Consider the following 10,826-nt stretch of genomic DNA (forward strand, 5'->3'; position numbering starts at 1 on the left):
GCAACCCACTCCAGTGTTTTTGCCTGGAGAATCCCAGGGACGGGGGAGCCTGGTGGGCTGCCATCTATGGGGCCTCACAGAGTCAGACATGACTGAAGCGACTTAGCAGCAGCAGCAGTACCCATAACTCATACATTTTTAACAGCATAGTCATGTTTCCATTTTTTTTAATCTTTTAAAATATTGACAATTTTAAGACAGCATGATGAGAGCCAGAGCAATGTTTTGCAGAAATTTCTGTGGATAGAATCATCTGGGGATCCATTTAAGGATCAGTAAATCTAATCAGTAGGTCTGGGAAGGAGCCAGAGAGTTTGCATTTCTAACAGGCTCCCAGGTGATGTTGATGCTGCTGGCCTACATTCGGCACAGCAAGGTAACAGAGCTGGAGTCAACAAATATTTTATGTAAACAGGCAGGTAGTAAATATTTTTGATGTTGTGGACCATATGGTCTCTTGCAACTTTTCAGCTCTGCTGTTGTAGCTTGAAATCAGCCAGAGACAACATATACCCAAATGTGTATGCGTGTGGCTGGGTTCAAAGAAAATTTTATAAAAGCTGAAATTTGAATTCCATACACTTTTCACTTAGTATTATGTATTATTCATCTTTTTAAAAAATTTTCAGAACCATGTAAAAATGTAAATGCCATTCTTAGCTCATGGGCCATAAAAAATAGTCTGTAGTCTGCTGACCACTCCACTCATTCATAAAGTATCAATGGATAACTTTGCATGAGGCTTGTCAATTACAAATTAGCATTTGCCATCTACCTCTACAAGGATTAAATCATGTGCTGCTTCAGCTGCTGATTTTCAGCACTTACTGAAGGGAGTTCAGAGTGGAGATCAGAAATGAGGCACTCTCTGCTCTGGAAAAACTGGTAGAACAGGTCTTCAGAGAGCTAAGAGGTTTTTAGAAGCTGATTTTATGACCCCCAATTCTTGGCATCTCCTTATGTCTAGAAAAGCACTAAATTCCTTCATGGTGACATCTGCTTTTCATGACTAGCAAAAACCTCCTGCAAAAATACAGTCAAGCAGTGCTTGACTGCATGTATTCCTCCTTCAACAAAATCACATATATACTGACCTTCCCCTCTACCTCTTTGGAGCAGTTTCTCAGAGCTATCTGAAATGCTGTCTCCTGGGCTATAGTGCTCATTTTGCTCCAAATAAAACTTAACTCACAACTCTCCTGTTGTGCGTCTTTTTTAAGTCAACAGGCTAAAGGTATGTGGTAAGATAGGTTCTGTAGGAAACACTGGCTAGGCCTTGAAGAAGTAATGGTTTTCTGGATAGAGAAGTGGGAAGTTGTGAAAGAGAGATACAGCAACATCATTAGTGGTTTCTAAACTAAAAGCACAGGAGTGTTGAAAAAAAAACAAGCCTGTCTGAGTGGAGAAAGTGCAAAGGAAATGGGGATTCCTTATATGCATGTTTAAATACTATCCGATTTTAGTGAGTAGTGGTGTCAGGTGAGCAGAAGGAGAAGTGGGGGGCGGGGGACGCTATTAAGTTTCACATTTTGGAATTTCAAGAGAGGACTGGTGTCCTGGGAGGGAGAAAGAGAATAGAAATGATTAAGGAAATCAGAACAAAATGCATTTGAAAGGTCAGGACTCTGCAAGTGACTGCAGACTGTTCTCATTTGAAAGCTTTGTGGAAACATTGATGTAATTGATCAGAGTTTGCAATTCATTGATGAATAATGACAGGAGTATCACAAAACCAGATAGAGCAAGGCAGGCAAGCCATTTGTTCACTGTTAAAGCACACAGCAAACTCAAAAGGTAAGCCAAGTAAGAACTGAGGGCTGAAGATTAAAAAGATGGTCTCTACCAATGTGTCAGTATCTGATAGACTTTGCTGAAGAGCTACAAAGTAGGCTTACATGATAAAAGGCACAATAAGCATATAGGTTTTATAGAAGATGTTTTTATTACTTCTGCGGAAGTGTCAGTGGAGTGATATTATGAAATATTACAAAAACAAGAGTTGAGAATTACGAAAGATGGAATATCAAGTACAAAACTAACTCAATCCCAATACTTTTGCGAATTCTTTCTCTTCCTCTATCTTTCCATTTCCCATGTTATCCCTCCCAAAAGGACTCCTGTCCAGTTGTCTTAAAGTTGTGTTTCATTGGCATGATACAAGTGAAATAAGATTCACTAGGAACTTATTATTATTAACAAGAGACCTCAGGATTTTTAAAAAAAATTTTCCCAACAAGCTAACAAATGGGGAATTTTTACTACCACTTATTTACCTAGATCTCCCCCAAAATAGGGAGTGCATCTACTAGTATCTGTGACTTAGTCATAATTCAAGGGTAAGAAATGGAAGGCACAGCAAAAGGAGAGTTTTCATTTTTCCACGCTGAAAGGAAAGTGCCAATTTTGATCAGAAAATTTTAGGTAATTTTCAAATACTGACTAACCATAAGAGGAAAGGTAACATGGCTTTATTAATCTAAGTTAGGAGAATAGCAAATGTAGACAGGGAATTGTAAGTTTAACAATCAAAGGACCTGTGACCAAGTTTCCCATCAAATGAGGAGATGTTATACATAGTTATAAGCTATCATTTATTGAACAAACACTACCCAGTGTCAGGCAATGTGCTAAAAATTATACAAATGATTCCATTTTATTTTCACATTTCAATGAAAGTTGTTATTATTACCCGTACTTAATATATGAGGTCTCCAGTTTTAAGTGAGTTATCCAAAGTCTCTTTTGAGTCCTAGGGACTTGCCTAAGAAAAATTGCTATGATATCAATCCAGCAGTCTAGCATCTATCAAATGCTAGAGAAAAATTAGCTACTGTTGCTTTCCTTGATATTATTGTTATTAGTATTACGGCCATTTTCTTATCTCCTCTAAACCCTTTCTAGCTCAACAACATGGAAGTCAGCATGATATAAATTTGTCAGATGGATTACATGCAACAACCCACTTAAAGTTTCTAGTATTTAAAAGCCAATTAGTAAATGTCAAAACTGTATGAGCTTTTCTCTTGAAGGATACTTTTTATTTTTAAATGAGGAGAAACAAAGCAGTAAATACTGCTACTTCTGATTATTTAGTGGTGTGCCCCTGGATAAAGAAGTTGACAATTTGTTCTCAGAAATCAATGTTTGACTAGAAAATGAATTTGGTTTAAGTGTCTGGCATCAGGAGGTTGAGAGAGTTTATGGTTAAAATATTTAGCACACACTTCAAAGTTTCTGAGCTTTTTTCCTGCTCCATCTACTACCTAAGTTTGTATCTCTAAGAACTGGTACAGATATTTCCAAAGTATTTGTGTATTTAACAAAGTATTATTATTCATAATGCTTTTGAAATAGTATAATTCATTCTTTTGTGCCCCAGTTTAAACATTGTCATTTAACAGTTCAATTAATTTTTACTGATAATGCAGAATTGCTCAATAAATGTGTTCAATAAATGTTGGATGAAAGTGTGAATGACTCATGTCCGTTATTATTTTTTTTTATATCTTTAGATTTCTGCAAAGAAAGCTTCCTTTAAATTGGATATATACTTATCTCTGCAAATTCATTTTAATAAAACACGTTATGTTCTGCTGGATATAAAAACGTAAATGAATTAGTCTTTATTACACTTTATTTCTTAGTATTATATTTAAAATTGGTACTTGATGTGCTAACAGTTAAGTGCAGCTCACCTTCCTTACACTGTTCGCCCCTTGGTGCTTTTCTTCATTTAATATTCATTTTGATGAATTTGGCACTCCTGATGCCTTTAAGTGCAAGCCAAAATTTCAGTTTACTAATAGATCTTTATGTTATTGGCTAACAGTAACCTCTGATTCTAAAAAGGAAAAAAAAAATGACCAAGTATCTCTAGCATCCAAAAGAAATCTAAAATTTCAGTGTGTTCTCTAAATTTGTCCAATAAAGGAAGAACTAGAAAGTACTTCTTCTTTCTGGTAAGGACAGGAGGGCCAAATCCATCAGTTCTACAGTTTGTTCCAGCTCTAGAAAATAATTTGGTGGAGGGGATTATAATTAATGGATTAAAGAAGATTTAATCTTCTTTAAGAAGTGAATCTTTCAAGTATATATGGAATTTGTAAGTAAATTCTGTTTCTTGCTAGAACTTTAATTTATAAGATCATAAATTTGTTGGTTTTGGTACCATGCAAGTTCTTGCTGATCTTCATAAGAGTTTTTGTGTAGCAGTGGAGACAAGCCAGATTGGAGAGGGTTTAGATGTAAGGAAATGAAGACAGCATGTCCAGACAACATGGTGGAATGGGGTGGTGGGAACCGATAATACTTGTCCTATTTGAGGGGCAGGACTTGGTGATTTTGAACAGTAAGAGAGAAGGAAGGTTCAAGAATGACTCTCAAGTCTCTGGCTTGACCAGTTAGTGATATGACATACTTTTTGCTGAGATGGGGTATACAGGAGGAGGTGGAGAAGTTTTGTTTGTGGAAAGGGACAGAGGTAAGTTTAGTTCAGACATGATGGATTTGAGTTGCTTCTAAGATGTCAATTGGGTGATATATAGTAGGCAGATGGGTAGGAAGTTTTTCTGTGGCTTTCACTTCCATCTCAGTTGTCTTCCACTGTAGATGGCCCTTTCCCCATCTCTGATTTACTTGTCAGTACAAAGACATCACTTTCCTTCTAGAAATTTGTCTATAGTTCACTTCCCTTTCTGCTGCTATATTTAAAATTGAGATACAATTTTAATATCATAATTTAATTAATGTTAAAAAGTACATTTTTAAAGAGAGATTCTATGGGGAAACGTTTTTTACTTGACAGCTGATCACTGGAAAGATAGCTCAGGGAAAGCAAGCTATAAAGTCAATGAGGGAAAAGAAATGAAGAATGGGTAAGATTTGCTTGTGTTGTAATAAAGTATAAGAAGTGACCGCTGAATCCAGCAATGAAGATGGAGTTAAATTTAGAGTGTGGCAAGGGCAGGAGGAGGAACACTTCAAGTGCATTTGGACGGGGGAAGGACTTCATGAAAAGACTGGAATGAAGCAGAGCTGATGGGGCCTGTGACCTTACTGAGTTGTTGTTGTCATTCAGTTGCTCAGTCATGTTCAACTCTTTGTGACCACATGGACTGCAGCATGCCAGGCTGTCCTTCACCATCTCCTGGAGTTTGCTCAAACTCATGTCCATTGAGTCAATGATACCATCCAACCATCTCATCCTCTGTCACCCACTTCTCCTCCTGCCCTCAACCTTTCCCAGCATCTGGGTCTTTTTGAATGAGTTGGCGCTTCACATCAGATGGCCAAAGTATTGGAGCTTCAGCTTCAGCATCAGTCCTTCCAATGAATAATCAGGTTGATTTCCTTTAGGAATGACTGGTTTGATCTCCACACACAGTAATGAAATAACGTGGGGTACATCAAGTGAAAGCAACATGGAAATGACAGAGGAAGGTGCTGACTAAGGGGTTTTGATAATACTTTAAGCAGCTCTTCCAAAGAGAAACTCCTGTAACTACTGAGAAATAGAGGACTGGATCACTCATCTTTGTCTCACAGTTCTGATGCTTTGGTATTGTGCCTTCCAATTACTACACCTGTAACAAACATCCCCTACCACCAGGTGGTATAGAGTCATGTCATGTTAGAGTTGCCGTTGTTTGGGACTCTGGTGGGGTGAAATTCTCTCCAAGCCACAACTTTAAAAATCTGGTCATCTATTTAGTGTCCCATTTAGTATCCAGACAACATTTTGGGAAAAGTTAAGATCATCACTTCTCAATAATTCATAAGCTTAGGGAACTGATTTATATGTTAAATTCCCAAGGGAGGCACCAAAGCAAATGTACTTTACACTTATATATGACTTTTATTTCCAGACAACTTTCACTATGTTTGCTATCCAACATTGAATTTTAAAAAATTACTACAAAAATATTTTTTACTCCTTTTCCACAATTAACCGGTTGAGATCCCTATGGTAGACTTACAGCTGTGAGAAGGGATATCCACTGAATTATAGGGAAAGAAAAGAATAACTGGGCTCTAAGGCCTTCTGGGGAAGGTCAGTGGCAATTTGGATAGCAGGAGTTGGCAGAATACAGATCCAGTAGTTCTGCCTTAATTATGCTTTATGATATCATGCCCCAGAGAACATAAAGTTCTCAGTTTATTTTTTTGGAAAAATATATAAATCCAAGATCATTATTTTTGACTCTTCATATTAATAAGTAGTGCATTAAGTTTGCATTAGAACTAAAAATGATGTAACCTAGTTTTAAGAAGCAAAACACTACAATTTACATACCAAAATACCCCTGTCACAGGAAAAGAATGATGCTTCTAGATGTAAATTACTCAGTTTTCACACAATTTGCTGTAAACATTTGACTAGTAGCAGAGTCCAGAACTAGTAGTTGATGGTGATAACACTAAATCTTATCCTTTTCCCTCTCATTTGAATCTCTGGAGGTTAGAATAAAGAATAAGTGGACTAAGTTATTTTGATAATATAACCTTGAATATTAGATTAATCAACAAAAATAATTATGGAGAATTACTATATGATTGGCACTATACCAGGAATTATGGGGGTGACAGATAATTCTTAGGTAGGCTGTATGACATCTCTGTTTGTTCATAATCCTATTGATAAGATAAAACTAATTATGGTAAAACAAACAAAAAAGGCAGAATGTTACAAAAAGCCAAATCGTATGCTCTGAGCCATGAAGATTATACAGATATAAAGGGGGAGGAATCAATGAAGCCTGCATTTTAGCATTTCATAATCTTCAGGAAGTGAGCTTACAAGTTGGGACAAATTAAATACAAATTTGCCATCATTATATCTTCCATCTCATTAAGCAGTCTTTTTGTCTCAGGACTTATCCAGGCATTCACATAATTATGTATCTTGTACATAGTAGGCACCCCGTAAATATCTGCTGGTTGAGTGATTAAATTCTTGAGACAGATATTAGTAAAAGGAAGAAAAAGAGAGGCATTTTGCTTTTCTGTCCAATTTACAGTTATCTTGAGAAAAAATCTGTACTGACCATGCAGAGAGTAACTTATCATCAGATCTGAAAGTAAAGCTGATAGATCTGCTTCTTAAAGACTACAGTGCCCAGTAGCTCACCCTCATGACACTGAAGAATGAAGGTAAAATTTTGAATGTTTGTTGGATTATAAAAACAATTTTGGCTCACTTGTCTCCACCAATTAGTTATGATTTAGAATATCAAGATTTTAATAATGCCAGGAGTCAAATTTTCAGCAGAAATGTTTCTCTAATGCTTTGTATATCCCCAGATTTTAAGTAAATATTTAAATAGTGTGAGTTTGGGCTCCTTTTAGAAGCAGTATTCAAGTAGTATCTATCTTATGCTAAAAAAAAGGCTTATTTTTTTTTAATCTTCATAGCTTTATACTAAAGAACTTTTGCTTGTTTAGACATGCTTCTCTTCCACAAAAACAAGGGTATTGAATAATATTGTTGCAATTAATGCCAAGTGTGAAAGTCACTGAGTCATGTCCAATTCTTTGCAATCACATGGACTGTAGCCCACCAGGCTCCTACCATTCCCTTGTCCTAGGGATCTTCCTGACCCAGGGATTGAACCTGAGTCTCCTGCACTGCAGGCAGATTGTTTACCATCTGAGCCACCCAGGAAAGCCCAAATTAATGCTAAGTAAGTACGTAATTTTACTGGGACATGGTTAGTCAATAATGACACAGGATGGTGGCCACAGATGAAGTAAAAATCTTGACTAAATTTTTTTTTTAATTTTAAATTTATTTCTTAATTGAAGGATATTTGCTTTACAGAATTTTTTGGTTTCTGTCAAACATCAACATAAATCAGCCATAAAAACTTTGACTACATTTCTTTTAGGTGAATTATCTCTACTACAGCATTGCATTTTTATGAGTATGCATATTGAAAGTAATATTATAATTTAGCATTAAGGCTACTGCAATCATTTATAAAATGGTTACTACGGGAAACTGTAACAGCTTTTCAAAATTGTGGTATAATGAACACATGTTTTTGACATGATGAATGAAATGGGACCACAACTTCATAAATGAATGGTCTTCTGAAGAAAATGTGATCTGTTAGAACCCATAATTAACAGTTTGTCTCATGTTATTTTCCATGTTTTTATATTTATACCCATCAAATAGCACATTGAAGAGAGTATCTATATTCTAACAGGTTAACCAACAGTTTAGAAATAAGTCTCCTTTATTGGAAAAGCAGAAACAAGTGCAAATTCATATTTCAGTTTGCCATTATTCTAGAATTTTAGGCAGGAAAATATGTTCTTTATGAGTCATAGATAAGCCTCACTGCACTGTAAATTTTGGAGTACACACTTTTTCCTCTGCTCTTAAATTGGGTACTGCTTATTTTTAAATTGTTTTCTTCCTCCTCAATTTTAAAAACCTTTCATCATAACAGGCCTAGAATATCACCAGTAATTCTCATTTTGCTGAGAATGTTCATCTATTTGATTCCATTCAGTTTTAGGCATGTAGGAAAAGTTCTAAACCTCAGCTTCAGTAATGGAACTTCCTTATCCAGGGAGGGCAGGCAAGAAGGAAATCGAACCTTTTATACCTGCTGTACTGATAACATTTTTAAAGTTTGAAAGAACCAGGCATTTGAAGGAATGTAGATCAATAACTATGCATTACTAGCAGAAGTATACATTGTACAACTACTTGATGGAAAAAGTTGGCATTATCTCCTAAAACTGAATATTCACAATGTGTATACAATATATTGCTTTAGTTTATGATTGATTAACCAATTTTGCCAATGGAGCCATGTTTGCTGAAATGATAATGGTGATTCACATACCAATGGTTATAATTAATCCAGTCTTATGCACTTATGGCGGAGAAGGCAATGGCAACCCACTCCAGTACTCTTGCCTGGAAAATCCCATGGATGAAGGAGCCTGGTAGGCTGCAGTCCATGAGGATGCTAAGAGTCGGGCACGACTGAAGCGACTTAGCAGCAGCAGCAGCATGCACTTATGGGCTTCCCTCATAGCTCAGATGGTAAAGAATCCACCTGCAGTGCAGGAGACCTAGGTTTGATCCCTGGGTCGGGAAGATCCCCTGGAGAAGGAGTTGGCAACCCACTCCAGTATCCTTGCCTGGAAAATCCTATGGACAGAGGAGCCTGGTAGGCGGCAGTCCCTGGGGTCACAAAGAGTTGGACACAACTGAGCGACTAACACTATGCGCTTATATTTCTCAAATTCTAGGATGGGTGAGCTCCCAAGCTACCAAATGGGGCATCATTTGGTAAGGCAGCATAAGCTAGGGCAAAACTAGAAGAGATAGGCTTTTAAAAAATAGGAACATTATACATTTAGACTAGGACTTGGTTCATAGAATTTTATCAACAACTTAATTAAGTAAATAAAGAAGAAAGAAGTAATAATGATTATTTGCCAATGTCTGCTTCAATTAATAAATTTTAGTCACAACCAGGAGAAAAAATGCAAGGTGCAGAAAATGGACAGTTTTCTGTTTTGTACGCTTGGGAGAATGAATTCCCTCCAAATGCATAGGAAAAAAATGTGCCTTTGTCTTTTACATAATTTCAAAATAATGATCTACAAATTCTCATCAGGAAACTTTAGGCAATTTTAAACAGTCATATTTAACATTTAAGCCAACATAAACAATTAGGTATAGGGATTTCCCTGGTGCTCCAATGTAAAGCAACTTGGCTTTTTGTAAAAAAAAATTATAAGACAAATATAAAATGTAGAATTATCAACTAAAAAAATGTCCAAAAATTTTTAACTAATTTCTGGTAGTTTGAAAGAGAATTGCCATTGGTGACGTGGGAGACATTCATTTGTGACAACAACTGTTATTTATTGAACATTTGGGCTTCCCTTACAGCTCAGTTGGTAAAGAATCTGCCTGTAATGCAGGAGACCTGGGTTCAGTCCCTGGGTTAGGAAGATCCCCTAGAGAAGGGAAAGGCTACCCATTCCAGTATTCTAGCCTGGAGAATTCCAGGGACTGTATAGTCCATGTGGTCGCAAAGTATCAGACATGACTGAGCTACTTTGACTTTCACTGAACACCTAATGTCAGGTACTCGACTGGACTCTACAAGTTATTTCTGCTAACTCTCTCAAGAGTTAACAGGCAATGAAGTGGTTATTATTGACCCCATTTAACATATAAGGGAAGACAAGCCAAGAGGGCTTTAGTAAGTTTCCAAGGCTAGTTCCTGGATTCTGAACCCAGATCTGCTTGATTCTAAGCTTACATTTCTTTCAACTGAAGCTGACCCATGTGTGTGGTCTTCATGCTGACGGAATGAAGCAATGGATCCTGCAATATTCCAGGTCTCCAATCCACACCCTCCTTCAAGCTGGTCCTTTGGCATAAAACACAGGGTCCCAACCCTAGCTCCACTGTCAACAGCACTGGCAAATGACCCACTGGGCTCCTCCTTGACCAACTGGGCATAGAACAGTGCAAAAATAAATCCATCTGGAAAGCTGGGAGAGTCACACTGTGGGCTACTCCTGCATGCAGGTGGGTACATATCTCCAGGGTCCTGGGACCCTGCCTAAGAAAAGTGAGGAGGTGGAGAGATCAAGCAAGCAGCTCAGTATTTTCTATTACCAGATAACAGTGACTATGTCTAAATCAGCTTAATAGCAGGTGCTCAATAAATGTTGTCACCTTATTGTTTATTATCATCATAATTACTAGCTGTGTAGCTCTTAGCAATTCACATTAACCCTCAAAGACTCAGTGTCCAAAGTACATAAAATAAGCTTGACAGTACTAAGAT

General features: G+C 37.0%; 1 non-coding gene across 1 annotated transcript; it reads left to right on the forward strand.

The window, feature by feature from the left end:
• Window positions 1-10,447: 10,447 nt before the first annotated feature.
• Window positions 10,448-10,576, forward strand: LOC128070681 (small nucleolar RNA SNORA35). Its single transcript, XR_008201655.1, has one exon. It is a non-coding gene; the product is annotated as a small nucleolar RNA SNORA35 (small nucleolar RNA).
• The last annotated feature ends 250 nt before the right edge of the window (window positions 10,577-10,826 follow it).

This window comes from Budorcas taxicolor, chromosome X, assembly GCF_023091745.1.
Source record: "Budorcas taxicolor isolate Tak-1 chromosome X, Takin1.1, whole genome shotgun sequence".
Lineage (NCBI taxonomy): Eukaryota > Metazoa > Chordata > Mammalia > Artiodactyla > Bovidae > Budorcas > Budorcas taxicolor.